This window comes from Carlito syrichta, unplaced genomic scaffold (genome assembly GCF_000164805.1).
Source record: "Carlito syrichta isolate Samal-C Ts95f unplaced genomic scaffold, Tarsius_syrichta-2.0.1 Scaffold313001, whole genome shotgun sequence".
Classification (NCBI taxonomy): Eukaryota; Metazoa; Chordata; class Mammalia; order Primates; family Tarsiidae; genus Carlito; species Carlito syrichta.
In genome coordinates this window covers 65,841-87,326 of record NW_007257097.1, presented here as the reverse complement: position 1 = coordinate 87,326, position 21,486 = coordinate 65,841, and the positions used below count along the sequence as shown (strand labels likewise).

General features: G+C 38.5%; 1 pseudogene; it reads left to right on the top strand.

Moving 5' to 3' along the window:
- Positions 1-2,643: 2,643 nt before the first annotated feature.
- Positions 2,644-4,523, top strand: LOC103272632 (annotated as a pseudogene).
- The last annotated feature ends 16,963 nt before the right edge of the window (positions 4,524-21,486 follow it).

The following is a 21,486-nucleotide window of genomic DNA, read 5'->3' as shown; positions in this document are numbered from 1 at the left end:
CTATGAAATGACCTGTGTCTCCAGGCTTCAGAAGAGGGTTTGGAGTGGATGGCAATTATATGACATGGTGGAAGTCAGAAATACTACACAGAACCTGCGAAGGGCAAATTCTCCATTTCCAGAGAAAACCAGAACAAATGCAAATGCAGTTTGCAAATACACAGTTTAAGAACTGAGGACACAACCATATATTACTGTGCAAGCGACACAATTGGGACACATGAGTTTTGGGCCCAAAGGAAAACTTCCCTTCATGGATGCAGGCCTAAGGTCTGACGCAGGGAGCGGGCAGGACTCATTAATCAGAATCAACTCAAGAGACAGCCCCAGATTGAGAGTAAGGGCTAGTTTCCTGTCAGGGTTTGGAACTTCATCCCTATCTGTCAGTTACCAGGAAACCTTCCAAATTTTAGGAGTCTGTACTTATTGATGTCATCTCTAATTATAAAAATGGCATTATTCCATGAGGACATATTCTCAGGGGAGGAAAAAAGCAGATTGACAAGTACATCAATTCCAAGTCCTTATCCATGTTCAACTGCATTAGAGGCCTAAGGAAACCTAGAGTTACCTGGGAGTCTTTTCCAATCACACTCTCAGCAGGGGACTCAGAGGATTTTCCTGATTAGAAAGACCATTAGAGTCCCTGATGAAAGTCGAGAGCATAGGCAGGGTAAAGGTCATTTTCACCTAACAGATTTTCCATCATACCCTTCTCCTGACACAAAATATACAAATCAGACTCACCACAGATCTTCAGGCCCTTTTGCTACTATCCCATTTTTTACCTTGTTCTTGCATTTTCTTTGCTTTTCCATATACCTGAGAAAGAAAGGAGTGATCTCTGTGTCCTAAATGCTATGATTCACGCACTTGGGCCAGATTCAAAACAACAGGGGGGACAAAATTGAGATCACTGGAGGAGTTGAAGCCTATGGTACCTACAGTCTCAAGGAACCGTCAGCACCCCTGTCTCACTGCTTTCAAATCTTTGTTTCTTTTTCCGTAGGGGATTCCCCTGGTCAGGGAATTATGGTATTTCCATGTGGATCCTTTAGGATTCAACCAGAGACACAGAACTACAAAGAGACCAGGAATTTCAAAGGGCTCTGTCTTGTGCAATTGAAGATGTGACCAAAAAGTGCCTCTGACCATGCCACAGACCTAGAGGTCTATTGGTCAGGAGAACAGGGAGGGAACACTATAGTAGGTGGAGACACAGATAGACAAGCCCTTCTGTCTTCTTGGTGAGAAGGGTTCTTTGAATGCCTTGCATCACTCTAAGGGATGAACCACACTCATCAGTCCAAAGCTTCCCTCCAATAAATTGACCTGTACAGCAGCATCAAGGGACTGCCTCCTTCTCCCAGTCCTGGTGGGTGTCTATTTCCTGCAGGTGTGTGAACACCGTGAACCACAAAGATTTCTATGAACTCACAAAACAGGGTTTATATTCAGCCTCAACCACAGACTCTGATCCTGATTGTGGTTTCATTTATAATGAACAAGAGCATATTGGCCCGCAATCCTGGAACTGGGAAGTCCAAGACAAGGACATTTGCTTCTGGTGAGAACCTTCATGTTGAAGCATCCCATGGCAGAAGAAGGAAGGGAAAACAGAGGCCAAGCAGAGCTGGAATCATCCTTTAAGAGGGGTGTTAATCCCATTCACAGTGGCAGTACAATCATGGCACCATCACCTCTTAATGCCCCACTGCTCAGCATTGTTACTGTGGCATCAAATTTCAACAAGAGTTTTTGAAGGAAAAAATGTTTAAACAACACCACCCATCAAATGCATTAACAATTACATTGAACCAAAAACTCCAAGCAAGGGAATACTTTTTTTCTGGGTCAGAGGATTAAGGGATATCACAGTTCAAGAGATCTTCATCATGACTCTGTATTACTGGACAACAGACACAGAAAATACAATTGTGGGCTCAGACACGAACCTCCCTGCAGGTATACAGGACAGTAGTCAGATGCAGAGTGCAGGCAGGACCCACTGATAAGAATCAACCCAATTGGCAGATACAGAAGGAGGTTAAGGGCCAGTTTCCTGTCAGGGTTTGTAACTTCCTCCCTATGTGTTAGTTACAAGGATACTTTTCTAATTTTAGGAGGCAGTGCCTATGATGTACTCTCTAAATATAAAAATTAACATTAGACTATTAGGACATATTTTCACTGGCAAAAAAAAACATGAATGTGTTACCATGGATAGACCAAGTCAGTGAGTATAAACTCAAACAGAAAATGAAAATTCATTGGAGCAGCAATTGGCACTTTAGATCTCAGGGAAGATAAGGTAGCAAACTGTATATGTGGCAGAGTTCAAAAGAGAGAAGTGAGTGTAGCACCAGTACTCAGATAGGGCAAAAATTTTCCCCTTGAAATTTACCTTTCAACAAGAGATCTCCTAATGTAGGCCACTATAAAATCCCTTGTTTCTCCAAAGCTCAAGAACTGAACCAGTTGGAGGTCTACAGTCAATAAACAGAAAAGTTACCAGGTAAAGCTGAAGGTATTCTTTGAGTCCTGGGTCCCTGAGGAGGACACCAAATCTGGAAATAAAATAGCATATAAAAATAAAATGAGGCAGCAGTGCAGAGGGCGATCAGTGCATGGTCGGTGACCATGATGACACAAGCTGAGAAGGGGGATGCAGAGAATGGGAAGGAAAATTGGGGAGAAGGGAAATGAGCAGAACGGTGTGAAGTGGTCTAGTATACCAGCTCTGGTACCAGAGTCCTGCCATACATCCAGGTTCAGCAACCTTAAGGATTGGTCAAGCCACAGACACAATTCCTGCCAGCATTCCTCAAGCCATTGCACAAAGATACAAACAACAAGGGAAGCCCATATACAAGGACAATTGCCTCCTAAGGGAGGGACTAAATAAACCTGAAAGTAATGAGCAAAGTCACAATGGCCTTTAAATAGTGGATCAAGCAATATGGTTCAAAAAAAATTCAAATGATACAAGACAGGTTGCCATATCCCCTGAACAGGCAAGATCCTAAAATAAGCATATGCATCCTGCAATTTTAGATCACTGTTCTGGAATTACGTGGACAAATACGTCTCATCACTCTGAGTATTTGGTAGGAGAAGAGGCTTTGTATGTTAATCCATTGGACAGTTATAATATTCACTAGCTTATCAGAAGAGGTCAGTTATATATTCACTCAGACCCTGGGGGATCCCTTATAGCAGTTCTGGCAGATATTGAAGTAATATGGTCTCATGTATACAAAAATACCTGGAAATCACACTGAAAGATTTAAAGTATTATAAATGTATTTTTTTTAATTTCTGATATTTATAATAAATACCATGTGAAAGAACTAGTGAATATGATACCAATGAAGATGGGTATTTTTGGGATTGTTTTCCATCAGGAATCTGTGTGCCACATTTGGAAGTGGTTTAAGCTGCACATGTATTGTGAATGTCAGGGCAGAAGACGTGTGTACTGTGTAGAGAATGGGGTGTCTCATCAGAATACTCAGTTCTGTGTGGCATATGGGGGCACTGACGTGTCAAGACGTTTTTACTGGTTGATTCAGCGAGCTAGGTTCCCTTACAGAGAATGACAGCTAATAAAATGGATTTCCTTCTTCTGCAGCACCTTAAAGAAACGTTTTCCCATTTAGACCAGGACGTCTCTGGGCTTCAGGACCATGAGTTTCAGATTTGACAGTCCAGAGACATCTTCTCCCCGATTTTCCTTCCCATTTTCTGCATGCCTTCAGTGACCTACATTGGGCAGATCTCTTGTTGAAACTGCCTTATCAGTTTCAATTAGGAGTGAAAAATTCCAGGCTCCAATGGCCTTGTTTTACTAAGCAACTTTGGGAATTTCTGGGCAGAAAATGACAACTGTGCTGCACAGATCCCAGAGTGATCCTGAGTAGTCTCACAATGAACACTACCTACTGGCTATGCAGATCAAGCAAGAACATTCTGCAGAAGTTACTGCTGACCACAAATCTGCATCCAAACCTATTGGATTTGAAGGAGATCTTCATGGTCAGTCCTTTGATCTTCCAGAAATATTCCAATCCAAGAAGGTAGATTTGGGGTCCTCCCAAGGAGACTGCCTTATGACCAGCAATGATTCTGAGGACGTTTTCACTGCACCAATGTCCAGGAAGACTGCCATCCCACTGTTTGAAGGGAAAGTCCTGGACCTGGATAAAGCCTTTCTTCATAATATAGACTGCTGTTCATCTGATGATGCCAAAAAGAAGATGTACAGCTCCATCATAGTGGTAGAACAAAGCTCAAGAAATTCTGCAGCACAGAATTCTTAGCAAAATGCCACCATCGTTCAGATGAATTATTGAAACATGGATGTAATCACAAGTCCTAAGGACACGGACTCCCAACTGATCGCATGGAAGGGAGGGACTGGGCTGGTTTGCTTGGATACAACACAGGAGATATGGATTCATCAGTGAGAGTGGCAGCTCTTTGGTGTGTGCATGCTACAAGAGTGGGCTGCTTTTGTATGGTGAAATGGGAGAGGAAATGTCACTGTTGAGGACCAAAAGGAACCTTTTTGTTTTAAAAGACTCTTATAGAATATATGTAATATAATTTATTGATGTAGATTCTTGAGTTTCATGGACAATGAGTGAATTTTAATTTATGTGAGTACATGACATTGGTTTGAAATTGTAAGCTGCTTTTGTAGTCAGGACATTTGAGAGCAAATTGAATTCACTCTTCAGTTGTAAAAAAGTAAATAAAAATAAAATGAGCAAAAATAAACTCCTTGAAATATCAGATAAAACAGTCAAATAATGATTTTAAAGGAGCTCAGTACAATCAACAGTAAGGCTGAAAAGCAACACAAAGTAATTAATAAGACAATTCTAGATGTGAATGCAGTGACTGACACAAAAAGATAAACATAAACGATGAATTGAAGAAATTGTAAAATATGACTGAAAGCAATAATAGACTAGACAAAGTAGATCAATTAAACTCAAAGCAGGAATATAAGTTGCTTGAATTAGCACAGTCATAGAAAATTAAGAATATAATTTATTTGATGAACAAAACCTTTGAGAAATAAGGAATAATGCAAATCATCTGAATCTACAAATAAAACACATTCCAGCAGGAAAAGAGGTTAAAATCAAAGGTACAGAGAAACTATGCTAGAAAACAACTGAAACAAGGTTTCCTGGCATTGAGAAAGAGCTAGATATCCAGAACTAAGAAACACACAGAAATTCTCTAAGACACATCACAAGAAGAACCTCACCAAGACAGAGTTGTCAGACTATCTGGAACCAATGTGAAAGAAAACATCCTTAGGCCAGCAAGAGAGAAGTACCACTGACCTATGAATGAAATTGTATTAGGCTAACAGCAAACAACTCAGATGACAACCTGTAAGCCAGAAGAGATTGAGAATCTTTATAAATGAAGGACTAATAAAGTTGTTCCCAGATAAGCAAACCCTAAGGGAATTTGTCAACACTAAACCAGCTCTACAAGAGATGCTCTAAGGTGTCCTAATCAAGGAAATGAAATGATGATAACTGCCATTATAAAACGTCATATAAGTCATATAAGCCCACAGATTATGTTAAGCAACTATACATTTGAAACCCCAAGGCAGCTAGTTAACAACACTATGGCACTATGGCAGGGTCAAAACCTTTCATATCAGTATTAACCCATACACACACAAACACACACACATGCACACAGACATCCAAAATTCTATTGCCTACAAGAAAACTGTTACAGTCTCAATGTTATTGGATGGAAACATATATTATGCTAGTGGAAAACAAAAGCAAACAAGGTCAGTCTTCTATCAGATAAAACAGACTTTAAACAAAGAACCTTAAAAGAAGGACATCATATAACGACGATAGGTGCGATTAAACAATAATATTTTATTGTCTTAAATATATTTTCACCCAACTATGAAACACTCAATTTCATGAAGTCAATACTTCTTGACCTTAGAAAATATATTAGTAACAATACAGTGTACAGGGAAACTGATAACAAAATCAGACAATGTTACAACAAAATCAAAAGCTACAGGCCAATAGCCCTGATGAACATAGATGAAAAAATTATCAGTGAAATACAAATAAATCAAACAGCACATAAAATGAAAATTTATTATGATCAGGGAAGTTTTATTCCAAGGATTCGAGAATGGTTCAAAAGACATAAATTAATAAATGTAGTGCATTACATAATCAGAATTATAAACAACAACCATACAATCATCTCTATAGATAAGATAACGCATTTGATGTAATCCAACATTTTTCTTGATTAAGTCCTTAATGAACTAGGCATTGAAAGAATATATATCAAAATAAGAAGAGCCAGATATGGCAAGCTGGTAACGAATCTATATTTAACAGGGACAATTTAAACATTTCCCCTCAGAACTATACAGCAAAAGGATATCCACTCACATCACTCTGATTCAACATGGTATAGGAAAGCCTAGCAAAAATTATCAGAAAAGGGATAGAAAATAAGGCATTCAAATGGACAAGGAGAAAGAAAATTCTGGAAGATGCTCTGAGTGACCTGATAAACCAATTTAGCAAAGTTTCATGGCACAAAATTACTGTACAAAAATTCTGCCATTTCTATACACCTAGACTTCCAAATCAAGAGCTCAATCTTATTTATAATAGCCACACACACACACACACACACAAATCCTACAATTATTGTTAACCAAGGAGGTGAAAGATCTCAAGGAGAACTACAAAACATTGATGAAAGAAATTAAAAACAACACAAACAACTGGAGAATATCTTATACTCACAGATTGGAGGAAACAATCTCCTTGAAATGATCATACAAACCAAAGCAATCTACTGATTCAATGAAATACCTAACCAAATGCTAGCATCAGTTTTCACAGAACTAGAAAAACCAATCCTAAGGAGACAAATTTTGTTGCCTCATGATATTTTTTCCACTTTGCCATGATATTTTATCCATTTTGCCATAGTATGTCTTTTCAGTGGTGCATTTAGTCCATTCACATTCAGGCTAATTGTTGAAATGTGAGAGTTTATTCCTGTCAATAGTTTGCTGTTGTTGCTTTGTGGTTGTCTTTCTTTTGCTCTTTGGGTTGATTCATGTGTGTTTTCATTATTTTTCCTGCATTCTTGTGATGGCAGTTGTTGTTCATTTTTCCTTCTTTTGGGTTTAAAACTTTAATATGTGATTTTTATAGAGCTGTCTGGAGGCAGTGTAAGCTCTTAGGGATTGAATATCTGGAAAATATTTCAATTCTCCATCACTGATGAAGTATAGCTTAGCTGGGTAGGTAAATATTGGTTGAAATTGCTTATCTTTGAAACTTTAATGATTGGGTTCCAAGCTTTCCTAGCCTGAAGGGTTTCTGCAGATGTCTGCTACTATTCTAATTGATCTTGCCTGATAGATAGACTGACATTTTTCTCATGCTACCCTTAAACTGTTTTTCTTTTAGACCTCTGTGTAGGTGAATTACTATGTGTCTAGGGGTTGGTCTACTCATTTGTCATCTTGAAGAGGTTCTCTGAATCTCTTGTGTTTGAATGGTCATGTCACTAATGAGAGTAAGGAAGTTTTATTGGATTATTTCATGGAATGTTTGATCCAGGGTGGTGTCTGTCTCTCTTTCTGCCTCAGAAAGTCCAATTAATCTTAGGTTTGGACTCTTAAAATAATTGCCCATCTTTTGAAGGTTTTTTTCTACTTCTTAAGAGTCGTTTCTATGTTTTTGACAGTATGGGTTAGTCCCATATTTTGGTCCTCAAGCTCTGAGATTCTTTCTTCTGACAGGCTAATTCTGTTTTCTCTGCTTGTCATTTTGCTATTTACTTCATTCACTGTGTTCTTTATTGCAGCCATCTCAGTTATCAACTCTTTTTTCTTTCCTCTTGTATCTCCCAAATTCTATTTATTTTCTCTACTAGTATCCACAGTCTCTGTTGAAAACAGTGTGGGGATTCCTTGAAGACCTAAAAGTCGATCTTCCATATGACCCTGCAATCCCCCTACTGGGTATATACCCAAAAGAACTCAAATCACTCTGTACAAATGATACTTGCACATGTATGTTTATTGCAGCATTGTTAACAATAGCAAGATCATTGAACCAACCGTGCTGCACATCAAAAAAGAACTGGATTTTTAAAATGCGGTATATATACATGATAGAATATTATACTGTCATAAAGAATAACAAAATCATAGACTTCATAGCAATCTGGATAGACATAGAGTCTATAATACTGAGTGACCTTTTGTAAGAACAAAGAACTGAGTATCACATATTCTCTTTCATAAGTGGACCTTAAATAATTATCATAATACTATAAGAAAATGTTTGACAGTAGTGGGAAACTGTGGGGGTGCAGTGGGTGGGAAGGTGGGAATGCCAATAGTGGAAATTTGCCTGGGGAAGGAGGGCATACCTCATCAACAAGGATGTCTGCGTAATAAGTATTTGTATACCTAATTTTGAATTTAACCCCACATCTTTAAAATAAAAAAGACAATATGCTGTATTGCTATTTCACTTATTTAACGTTAATCTCATCCAAAAACAGGTTCCAGGTTGATACGCACAACAGCTATCACAGAAGCCCCTTTAGATCAGCTCCATGTCCCTTTATACTACTCATTCATCTTTTTAGCTTGACTTTATGGTTTGGTGCTACAAGATGCTCCAGGTCACCCTTAGTCTTGGAAGTGATCATTTCTCCATAAAAGCTGTGGGTTATTTGTCTGATTATTGAATTTAAATAAAATTATATGTGTATAAAGGAAAAATAGCATATAATGTTTAAAAAACAAGTAGATGTAAATTAGGTATTGGCAGTAAAACTAAAAATCAGAAAAATGTAATAAAAATAGAACCAAATACATGATAAAATCAGTTTACCAGAAACTGACTATCAAGCATGAAGAGCAATGCAAGATTTTCAGGTGAGAACAGACAAACACAAGACTCATGCACCGCCCACGTCTAAACTTGTTCTGTATTTGCTTTAGATATACATGACAAAGAAAAATCACATATCCAGGAAAGGTTGGTGTTGGGGTGTTTCCTGTTTCCCAGATACAAGGAAGAAGGGCAGATTAGCAAAAATTAACCAAACTGTGTGTGTGATTTGATTGCACTACCTTAACCCAAAGAGGCCTGTCTGTGAATCTACTGTTTTGTGTGATCTTTAACCAGAGGGTCTTAATTGAGAAAAACATCTCCCACCAATTTCTAAAGTTGCTGGAGTCACCATGTGTCTTGACTGTGTCAGTGCACCTGGTATCTCCAGAGAAGGTGTTCCCTAGTTGTTCCTGAGGGCCCTGCTTTGGCCTTCTTGCAGAATTCACTGGGATTAATAAATACAATTTATGATTTCAAATAATAACTTCAAGAAAATATGGTGTCACTGAAGACGCAACTCAACCAGAGCTCAGCCTCTTCATGCTGGGCTAGTGATGCTAAAAAGGAACATGCTCTGTGAGCCCTGAGGGAACCTCCCTGCAGTGGGGGTACTGGATATCAGGGGGCACTAAGGACCCAACCAGACAGGTTCCAGTCCTTGGCAGGAACACAGTATTTTGGGAGAAAAGTTTCCTCTCATGAATTGGGTCTTATTTATAGGAAAACAAAAATAATATAAATTTTAAAATAAGTATTCACCAAGGAGTATTGAAGTTCCTCTCAGGATTTTGTTGAATGTGGAGCATTTATAACCCAACACATCAAGGAGAACTGGATTTTAAAAATTCTATGAATTTCAGATATCTTAATAGGAGACGGAGAACAGGGGAGATTTATTAATTGAATGCATTCAAATATTGGAGGCACACTGATCACTGGACAAACAGGGCAAAGTCCAGAGAATTTTGAAGCTGCTTGATTCCTGCTTATTATTGTCCTCCTTCAGCACACGTTCACTGTTTCTGCAGCATGATTGCATTTCATTTTTAATATTTAACATTGTTTAATTAAACAGCTGTAATAACTGTATCCATTCTGATTATCTGTTCATTATAACATTTTTTTTTGAGTTGGGATTTCACTCTGTCGCCCAGACTGGAGTGCAGTGGCCGCTCCAGGCCACCGCAGCCTCGACCTGCTGGGCTCCGGCGATCCCTCCACCTCAGCCTTCCAAGTAGCCGGAATTACAGGCACGTGCTACCACGCCTGGCTGATATTTTGATTTATTGTAGAGATGAGGTCTTGCTGCCCAGGTGGGTCTCGAACCCGCGGGCTCAGGCAATTCGCTCACCTCAGCCTCCCAAAGGCGTGGGATTACAGCCTGAGCCACCGAGCCCAGCTCATAACATTTTTTCTTCTATTTGATATACCCCATAGTATTCTATTGAGAACCTCACATTTTTGGTTTGATGGTCGATGTTTGCATATTGTTTTAGTTTAGTGTTTTTCTCTCTATGTATGAATGCACCCTATCTTTGCTAGGCCCTTGCTGTGAAAGTTTGTGTAAATTCATTCAGGTCTGAATTTTAGACTCATTACAGTAGCTACATGTGTTGAATCTTCTTCCTATTATGATCACAAGAATATTCACATTTCCCTTGTAATACTCTGCTTTAGTTTCCTTATGGCGTTGTGGTTTCCTCTTTTGTTTTCCTGAATAAAATTAGCTTGAGATCTCTCTGGTGCATTCCAGTTTTATACTTGACTGTTTTTAATGTGGTGGAAGTTGATGGACTAAGGACCACTCTCTGACATTCTCACTGAGTCAATTCCAAGGCAGTTGTCATGACCCATGGTCTCAATGAGTTCTCTTATGCGTCCCTATTCATCCTCCAGATGAGATGAATACCTTTGTATTTCTGACCATTCTTTTGAGTTGGAGTGAATCTTGCTTTCCCCAGTCTTCTCAATAGCAATTCCAGTGTTCCTCTATCCTTGGCTTCTACCTCCCTATTTGCTGCATTTCCTTGAAGATTCAGGATGTTCTTCCTTATGGAAGAGAGAATGTGTGGTTCTGAAGAAAACTTTCAAGGTTTACCTCCTTTCCTGTGGGACATGTAACATCAGATTCCTGATAATACATCTGCATGAACCTGCATGTTCCTGAACCTAGAGTATTTCTATACATATTTTAGGTAAATGCAAAGATACATCTGAGTCACTCCATGTTCTTATTATATAAGAGCAGTTCTGAAAAACTCATCAGGCATGTCTAGCTCTGTCCTGGTGTTGGTTCAGGAAGCAGTTGGATCCAGTGGTGAGGGGCACTGACCCATTTCCTGAGACTAACTCTCACCACATGTAACTCTTTGACACATCACATGTACCCTCCATGCTCAGGTTCACTTTTACATCTGTAAATGGAGAAAAAATTGACTCCCACAAACCAAAATCTATGTGCATATGTAATTCAGATGTGGCAACAGAAGTTAATTATTTATCACAGTGAATTAATCCCATCTAATCTGAGTCTTTCCCTCTCTGGGATATGCCTCCCCACAGTTTGCTATATAGCAGGATGCACGCAGACAGGGCCTACCCATTGCTGATAACAAACCTGCTCAGACTTGAATCTGCATCTCTGGGAGAGGAACCCCAGTCCAGAGTTTCAGGCCTGAACACAGATGGGTCACCATGGATTTTAGGCACAACTGCATTTTTCATGTTGCTATTTTAAAAGATGATTTGTGGAGACTAGAGATATTCAGTGTGAGTGAGAAAAACTGTGGGATTGTGTGTCAGATTCTAACAAAGATGTCTCTGGGTTTGTAAGTGTCCAGCGTGAGGAAAAGCTGGTGAGGTCTGGGGGAGGTTTGGTACAGCCTGGAGTGTCTCTGAGAATATCTTGTACAGTCTCTGGATTCACCTATGATGATCATGGTATGAACTGGGTCCTCCAGGCTCCAGCGAAGGGGCTGGAATGAGACTCAGGGATTAGTTGGAATGGTGGAGGAACATGTTATGCAGATTCCGTGAAGGGCCGGTTCACTTTCTTCAGACACAATGCCAAGAACTCTCTGTATCTGCAAATGAACAGTCTGAGAGCTCAGGTCACACTCATGTATTACTGTGCATGAGACACAGTGAGGATATGTCATTGTGAGCCCAGAAAGAAACCTCCCTGTATGAAGAAAGAAGGGTTGTCTGAATCAGGGGCACTTGAGACTACCATGGATGCTTGGGACACACTGAACACAGAATCAGCTCTAGGAGCAGGTACCCATGTAGAATAAGGCCAGGTTCCTGTCAGTAACTGAGCTGTTCCTGTCACTACCACATTATCCTGGGACCTTATTATATTTGTGGTTTGGGTCAATTAAACCATCTGAGTCACTTCCTTTAGCTAAGACTTTGGTGAGAGCTTATGGATTTTTGTGCTGACCACAAGAGTTACAGAAAGTTTACTAAGTCATAAAAGTCAAAATTTCCCCACATAACTGCTAGCAACATCTCTGCCTTAGTTTACTGTTGAGCTCAGCAATCTCCTGCGATTGGACTATTGGACGTGAGGCTTCATCACAAGCCATGCTGGGACCTTAGAGAGCAGCAGTTGGCACCTGGTCCAGGAGTGCTGTGCTCTCGTCAATGCAGGGATGGAGGCTCTGCCTCAGGGCCCACACGCCGGGAGTTCCTATGCAGAACACAGGATTTTCCTTTTTTGTGTGGACAACATGTAGAAGAAAATATGCACTATGTAGAAAATAGTAATTCATAACAATACTCAAATTTCATTAATCTTTAATTCTTCACAATGTCCCTGCACAGTGTTGCCTTTTCCAATAGGAATTGTGTGTATTGGGATTACAAGTTTCCCCCTTTCACTGGTTTCTATCTGTCTAGAATATCTTGAGTATGGAACATCTAGCCCTATCCTCAAACTTTTCCTCTCTTCCCTACAGAGGAAGAGTAGATAATCCATTGACTGTGAGACTGGAGTAGGATTATGTCCTGCACACCTCAGAACCTACAGAGATCCCAGTTGCACATTCCTAGAGCCAGGGTATTTCTGCCTGTGGAGAGTCTTGTGCTGTTAACCATTGTGAATGCTGCCCCGGTCTAATTGTGATGTTCAGAAGCAGGGAGGTGTATATATAAATTAAGATATAGTATTGTTATATTTCTCAAAGAAAAAGTTTGTAGTGACAATTGATAACCTACAGTAATAAGATAATATTCAAGACCATCAGCAGGGAATAAATAATTTACATTCTGCTGACACAATTTTGCTTTATTTGTAATTGTGAATTTGGTCAGAGAATGGAGCTAATATTTATGTGCACCAACCTGATGAAGATTATTTATTTCACTATACTTTAGGCAACTCTGGAATCTTCTCTCAGAACCCTCTGTGAATTCTCTTATGAAGCCAAGTTTTGTCTGAAAATCTGCCATGTTGGGTTAGCCATATTTTCCCATCTCTATGGCTGATCACTCTCAACATCTAATTGGGTATTTTTTTCTCTACCCTATCTTGGATAATATCTGATATCCCTGACCTGACTTAAGAACGCCTCAGTTAGGTTCAACAAGTGTCCACCTGACCCCTTATATGTCCTTTTAGTAATTTCCCAAAGACTGACTCCCATTCTGATTTTTACTTACAATTCTCCACTTTCCTGCTGTGTATTTGGGGTTTCATAAATTCTCTCTTCCACACTGCAAAATCCTTTGTCATGCTTCCTACAACTCTCATGATTGTGATGGTCTTGAATAATATCTTATTACTGTAGATTACCAATTGTCACTATAAAATTTTTATTTGAGAAATATAGCAATACTATATCTTAATTTACAAATACACTTCAAAACTTGAAAAATATAGTGAGGTTCTTCATTTTACTGCAATGTGTGTTTGCATAAAGTTCAATTTCAATAGTTGGTGCCAGAAATTGTGAACACCAAGAGTCTTGTTTCTCTAACCCTTTGTTCCTGAAATGAGGGAATCATTGCAGCATGATAAATGTATGAGAATTTTTTACGTTTTATTGATTTTAATTTTTTTACTTACTTTATTTATCCCAAATCTTCATGAATACATTCATTAAAATTAGATACAGGACTTGTTTCATAATGCCAAATTCATTTCAGATTTATCAACATATGTCAAGAAGTTCTCTTGGGGCTTTAAGAAATGAACATGTCTCTCATCATGAAATAAGGATGAGAGACTCCAGGCTGTAGGAATGGAGGAGACATAGTTCAGTGTGAGAACACTGAGCAGCTACTTCCAGGTCTAATGTGTTTTCTCTTAGAAGCACCTCCATTTTTATTTTCACTCTGAGATTCAGGAATTTTGTCAGAATAGAAAACTGCAATCCAATTGAGATTTGATTTATTCATTTATGCTCAATAGAGGATTTAAAAGCATATTTTGGAACTTACTTAAGAAATTACTGTATTCCTTCTCTCTTTCGGGGTCTATACCCTTCTAAATCACAACTGCACCATTCCACTTACTGTGTATGACCACAGCCCCATACCCTTTACCATGGAACTTTCTGCTTTGACTCCTAGGAACAACTACTGCCTCAGTTTACTTCACATATCTGATCTGCATGCAGGCACTGATTAATTAATTTAATTTTAAAGATGTGAGGTAAAAATCAAGATGATTTTCTTAAGTAGTCTATGTGCTGGTGAAGTTTGTGTCTTCCACTGACACACTTCACCTAGTTTAGAGTGAAACTAAATGAGGTATGTGCCCCCATTTCTCTTAATGAGAAATGTGCCCCCATTTCTCTTCCTTTCTTCCCGAGCAGTGTCCTGTTACTGACAATATCTTTCTTATGATATTTTGATAATTGTCCAGAACTCACTTATTAATGAGAACATGTGGCATACTCTTCTTTATTTCTGTGATTACTGAGTATGATAGATTCGATCTACTCAAGTTGCTGTGGTTTTATGACTGCATAATAATCTATTATGTCATGTACCACATTGTAAAAATTCCAATCCACTTTTAATGGGCAGTAGCATATGCGTGTCTCAAAGATTAAGTCTTGCATGCATAAGTATGCATGATTTGTACAGCGAAACTGAAAATATCTCATTAAATGAGTTATGGCTCCTTTGGTCACTTAATATTCTCCTACTTGGATAACTGTGGTAATTCTAGAGCTAATATACACTGAGGGTTGCAGACCCCCTTTGTGAAGAAGATGTGTGCATTTATCTGATGAAAACCAATCTGGTCAGCTCCTCCCTAGTCCCAGACAAAGGGCGGGCATCAACAACTTTGGTAACTCTAGACAATCTTGGGTCCATTGCAGATCCTTCTATGGCAGCAATCACCCAATCAAACGTCTGCTCTATAAACTTTTGGTGTTTGACACTTTTCCTACCATGGTGACCATGCATGACAAGGAATCAGTTCAATTCTCAAGAGAGAGCCCGAAAAACAGCTCCAACATCCAAGGAAGGCTGCAGGCATACAAATTACCCGCTCATGACCATGGTAAGTAGTGAAAAAAAAGACAATATAGGACTCTTAGATGCCCTATAATTAGAATGAATCAGATCCTTTATTTCATTCACCCTGAGGGAGAATGCAGCTCTGCTGGACTGAGGCAGGGACAGGGACAATATCGATGCCCTGTTTTGTGACATAAAATTACAACAGTGGAGATAAGAAATGTAGGAAACTTATCTGTTGATTATAAAATACCTTCACTGAAGTTTTGTCAAACCATATCCTTGGATTTCTCCCACTTTTTTAAGCTATTCAATTCCACATAATGCCCCTGCTATGGAATTTTACGTCCCTACTTGACTAGATTAAGAAATACATAAGCAGCTGTTAAAGCATTATTCCTTTGTGTGTCTGTGTTAGTGTTTGCAGTGGAGATTGTTCTGCCAGTCAGTGGACGAGTGAGGAAGATCTACCCTCAGTGTGTGGGGGCAAGATTCAGTCTGGGGCCAGATAGAATCTAAAGACACTGAAATGTCAAATTTATTTCTCTCTTTCTCTCTCTTTCTCATGTGGCTTCTATGCCCAACTCCTGTTCTTGACATGCAAACTCCAGTTTCTGTGGCCTTTGAACTCAAGGATTGAACCAGTGTTGCTCTGGGTTTTCAGGCCTTTGGCCTCAGACTAAGGATTACACCACGAGGTCCTTTTTTAACTGGTCCTAAGCCATGCTAACAAATTTTCTGGTCCTCCACCTTACAGATGGTCTATCATGGGACTTCTTAGACTCCAACATTGCATTTACTAATACATCTAATGAATCCCTTCTTATCTATCTATCTATTTATCTATCTATCCTTCTACCTTCTATCGATCATGAATCATCTCTCTCTATTATCTGTCTATCATCTATACCATCTATTTTCAGTTTTTCATCTATCTATCCAAACAGCCATCTATCTAATCTATCACCTATAAATTATCTGATTATTTCTCAATTATCTCTCTATCATCTAACTATCATCTATCTATCTATTCAGTACTAACTATGTATCATCTATCTCTCTATCATCTGTCTCTGTCATCTATCCTATCTTTTATTCTGTCATCTATCTCTCCTACAAAATAGGTGTCCTTTACTATAGGGCATTGACAAATAAAAACTACAATATTTGTTCAAAAGTAAAAAAAAATAACGAGAAACATTATATTCATTGATCAGAAATCTTAAAATCAGGTTGATGTCTGTTGTCTATTGATTACTACTGTTTCAACACAAGTCTATACAAATTACAGAAGGATTATTTGAAGACAAACAAGTTACTCCTAAAACATTTATAGAAATTAAAAATAACTAGAAAAGTCAAAGATATTTAGAAAGATAAATACATTTGATAATATTATCTTTTTTAAATTTTATTTATTTTTTAAAGTGTTGGTTATTTTTTAAATTTATGTATTTTTTCAATTTTCAAATTGTGGGGAACAGTTAAGAGTTAGGTATACAAAAATATTCATTGTGCAGATACCCTTGTTATGAGATGTGCCACCTCTATTCCCCAGGCAGGTATTGAAAACCACTACTTCCACTTCCCTGCCCATCCCTGCCCCCACCCCACAGTTTCCCACCACTATCAATCCATTATTATAGTATTACAGTAGTTATTCAGGGTCCACATATGAGTGAAAATATGTCAGATCTTTGCTTCTGTGAAAGATTGCTCAATATTATAAACTCTACTTTCATCCCGGTTACTGCAAAATTCATGATTTTGTTCTTCTTTAAAGCTGCATAATATTCCACTGTGTATCTGTACCACATTTTAAAAATGCAGTCCTCTTTCGTTGGACAGCATGGTTGGTTCCATCTTCTTGCTATTGTAAACAATGCAGTCATAAACATACATGTGCAGGTATATTTTTCATAGAGTGATTTGAGTTCTTCAGGGTATATTCTCAGCAGGGGGATTTTGGGGTCATATGGAAGGTCAATTTTAAGATATTTTAGGAATCACCCCACTGATTTCCACAGAGGGTGTACTAGTTTAAACTCCCAACAGCAGTGTCGAAGTGTTCCCTTTTCACTACATTCTCCCCAACATCGGTTATTTTTTGAGTTATTGATGACGGCCACTCTGATGGGAGTTAGGTGGTAGCTCAATGTAGTTTTAATTTGCATCTCCTTGACTAGTGAGGCTGAACATTTTTTCATGTATCTGTTGGCTGCTCGCATGTCTTCTTTTGAGAAGTGTCTATTCATATCTTTTGCTTACTCTGTAAAGGAATTCTTTGTTTTTCCCTTTTGAGCTCGTTTGTGTTTCTTGTAGACCTTTGATGTTAAGCCTTTGTCAGACGTGGAGTTGGCAAATATTTTTTCTCAGTCTGTTGGCTGTCTCCCTGCTTTTTTGATGATTTTTTGACTTTGCAGAAGTTTTTCAGTTTAATGAGGTCTCACTTGTCTATCTTATCTCTTATGGCCTGTGCATTTCAGATTTTGCTTAGGAATTGGTTGCCAGTTCCAACTTCCATAAGGGTGTGTCCTGCATTTTTGAAGGTTCTTATGGTTTGAGGTTTTACATTTAGAGTTAATTTATGTGTAAGGGGCTAGATAGAGACCCTGTTAAAATCTTCTGCATGTGGTCAGTCAGTTTTCCCAGCACCATTTACTGAATAGGTTCTCATCTCCCCACTAGTGGGTGGTGGAGGGTTTTTGAAAATGAGATGACTGAGAAATTGAGGTTTTGTTTCTGGAATCTCAATTCTATTCTATTGGTCTAAATGCCTGTTCTTTTAGCAATACCAGGCTGTTTTGATAAATGTAGTTTTACAGTAAAGTTTAAAGTCTGGTAGTGTGATATCTCCTGTATTGTTTCTTTTACTAAGGATAGTTCTGGCAATTCTTGGTTGTTTGTATTTTCATGTGAATTCCTGCATTGTTTTTTTCTAGATCTGAGAAGAATGTTACTGCTAATTTGAAAGGTTTTGCTTTACATCTGTAGCTTGTCTTAGGCAATATGGACATCTTAACAATGTTGATTCTTCCAATCTATGAGCATGGAATATTTATCCATTTGTTTTTTGTCATCTTTGATTTCCTTGAGCAGTGTTTTTTAGTTTTCTTTGTAAAAGTCTTTCACGTCTTTGGTTAGGATGATGCGAAGGCATTTCATTTTTTTGTGTGGCTATTGTGAATGAGATTGTCCTTTTTGAGATTGTGCTTTTGGAGGGGTTTCTCTTTGTTTATTATTGGTGAAATGAAATGTGACTGTCTTTTGCACATTTACTTTATACACTGAGACTTTTCCAAAGTCCTTTATCAGTGCAAGAGGGTTTTTGAGAGATTCTCAAGGGTTTTCAAGGTATACAATCATGTCATCTGCAAAGAGAGATAACATGACTTCCTTTATTCTTATTTTGATACCCTCATTGCCTTTTATTCTCTGGCTGATCTAGCCAGGACTTCCAACACTATATTGAACAGTGAGGGTGATAGTGGGCATCTTTGTCTTGTTCCAGTTTTATGGGGAAATGGTTCCAGTTTTTGTCTGTTTAGGAGTATGCTGGCTGTGGGTTTCTCATAGATGATTTTTATTATTTTGAGTCATGTTCTATGTATGCCTAGATGTTCGAGGATTTTTATCAAGAAGGGGTACTGTATTTTATCAAAAGCTTTTTCTGCTTCTAATAATATAATAATGTGGGTTTTTTTAACGTATGTTGATGTGTTTAATTGCATGTATGGTCTTAACGAATGTTAAATCAGGTTTGCATCCTGGTGCTGAAGCCTCCTTGTTCATGATAGATGATTTTTAAGATATGTTGCTGAATCCAGGTTGCTAGGATCTTGTTGAGAATTTTAGCATCTATTTTTCTCAAAGATATTGGTCTGTACTTCTCTGTTTATTGGGTCTTTACCTGGCTTGGGTATCAATCTGATGTTGGCTTCATGAAATGATTTTGAGAGAGTTCCATCTTTCTCAATGGCCTGGAATAATTTCAATAGGATTGGTATCGTTCCTCCTTATATGCCTTGTAGAATTCTGCTGGAAAGTCATCTGGTCCAGGGATTTTTTTTTTGTAGGAAGTTTTCTTATGACACAGTCAATTTCCTTGATTGTTATTGATCTATCGAGGCCATCGATTTCTTCTTGATTCAACCTAGACAGGTTGTGTGATATCAGAAAATCCTCCATATCCATAAGATTTTCAAGTTTGTTTCCATACAAGTGTACATACTAGTCTCAAATGATCTTTTGTATTTCCTCAGGGTCATATATGACTTCATCTTTTGTGTTTCTGATTGTGTTTATTTGGGTTTTTTCTCTCTTTTTCTTGGTCAGTCTAGCTAGGGGACCATTGATCTTGTTTATCCTTTCAAAGAACAGGCTTTTTGTTTCATTGATTTTTGTGTATTGTCTTTTTGTCATGTATGTCCTGGATTTGGGCTTTTATTTTCTTGACCCGAATTCTTCTGCTGAATTTAGGGTTTTGGTGGCTTTCCTTTTCCTGCTTCTTTAGGTGGGGTGTTAGCCTGTTAATTTGTGATCTTTCCATTTTCTTCATGTGCCTTTGTGGAGACATGTATTCTCCTATTACTACAGCTTTCATGGCATTCTAGAGATTTTGGTGAGATGTTTCTTCATTTTCATTTGTTTCCAGGTATCTTTTAATCTCTGTTTTGATTTTTGTGTTGACCCAGGAGTTTCTTAGCATCATGTTGTTTAGTGTCCTTGTCTTTATGGGTTTTGGGGGAATCTTGTTGGTGTTAATATTTATTTTTATTCCACTGTGGTCTGAGAAGTTGCCTGGCAAAATTTAAATGGTTGGAATTTTTTATGCTTGATTTATGGCCAAAGATATAGTTAACCTTGGAGTACATTCCATGCAGTAATGAGTAGAATGTATATTTTGTGATCATTGGGTGGAGTGTTCTGTGGGTATCAGTTAAATTCATTTGATGAAGAGTCTTATTGAAGTTCTGGATCTCCTTGCTGATTTTTTTGTCCTGATGATGTGTCTAGGATTGGGAGTGGGGTATTAAAGTCCCCAGCTATGATAATGTTACAGTCAATATCTTTTTGACTTTACCTAGAAGTTGCTTTATGAAAGTTGGCACTCCTCTATTGGATGCATATATGTTTAGGATGGATATTTCTTGTTGATAGATTGAACCTTTTATCATTATGAAGTGGTCTTCTGTGTCTTTTAAATTTTTTTTTTTTTTTTGAGTTGGAGTCTTACTCTGTCACCCAGACTGGAGTGCAGTGGCCGCTCCCGGCCACCACAGTCTCGACCTGCTGGACTCCGGTGATTCTTCCATCTTGGCCTTACAAGTAGCCGGAATTACAGGCATGCACTACTGCGTCCGGCTGATTTTTTGATTTATTGTAGAGATGAGGTCTCGCTGCCCAGGCAGGTTTAGAACCCGCGGGCTCAGGCAATCCACTCACCTCAGCCTCCCAAAGGCATGGGATTACAGGTTGAGCCACCGAGCCCAGTTTCTTTTTAAATTTTTGATAGCTTAAAAAGTATTTTATATGCGATTAAGTTCACAACTCTTTCTTTTGTGTTCTGTCCATCTGAAATTTTGCTTCCCATCCTCTTACTTTGAGCCTCTGAGTGTCCTTTCAAGTGAGATGAGTCTCTTAAAGGTAATATATTGTTGCCACATGATATTTTATCCATTTTTCCATTATATGTCTTTTCAGTAGTGCATTTAGTCCATTCACATTCAGGCTAATTATTGAAATGTGAGAGCTGATCCCTGACATGTGGTTCTTACAGTGTTCTTGTTGTTTCTGTTTATTTGTTTTTCTTTTGGTTTTGGGATTGATTCATGTGCTTTTTAAAATCTTTTCCCTGTACACTTTTTTTTGTTTGTTTGTGTGTTTGTTCGTTTGTTTTGAGTTGGAGTCTCACTCCATTGCGCAGACTGGAGTGCAGTGTTCGCTCCTGGCCACTGCAGCCTCGACCTGCTCGGCTCTGGCAATCCTTCCGCCCCAGCCTTCCAAGTAGCCGGAAATACAGGCATGCGCTACCAGGCCTGCTGTTTTTTTGATTTATTGTAGAGATGAG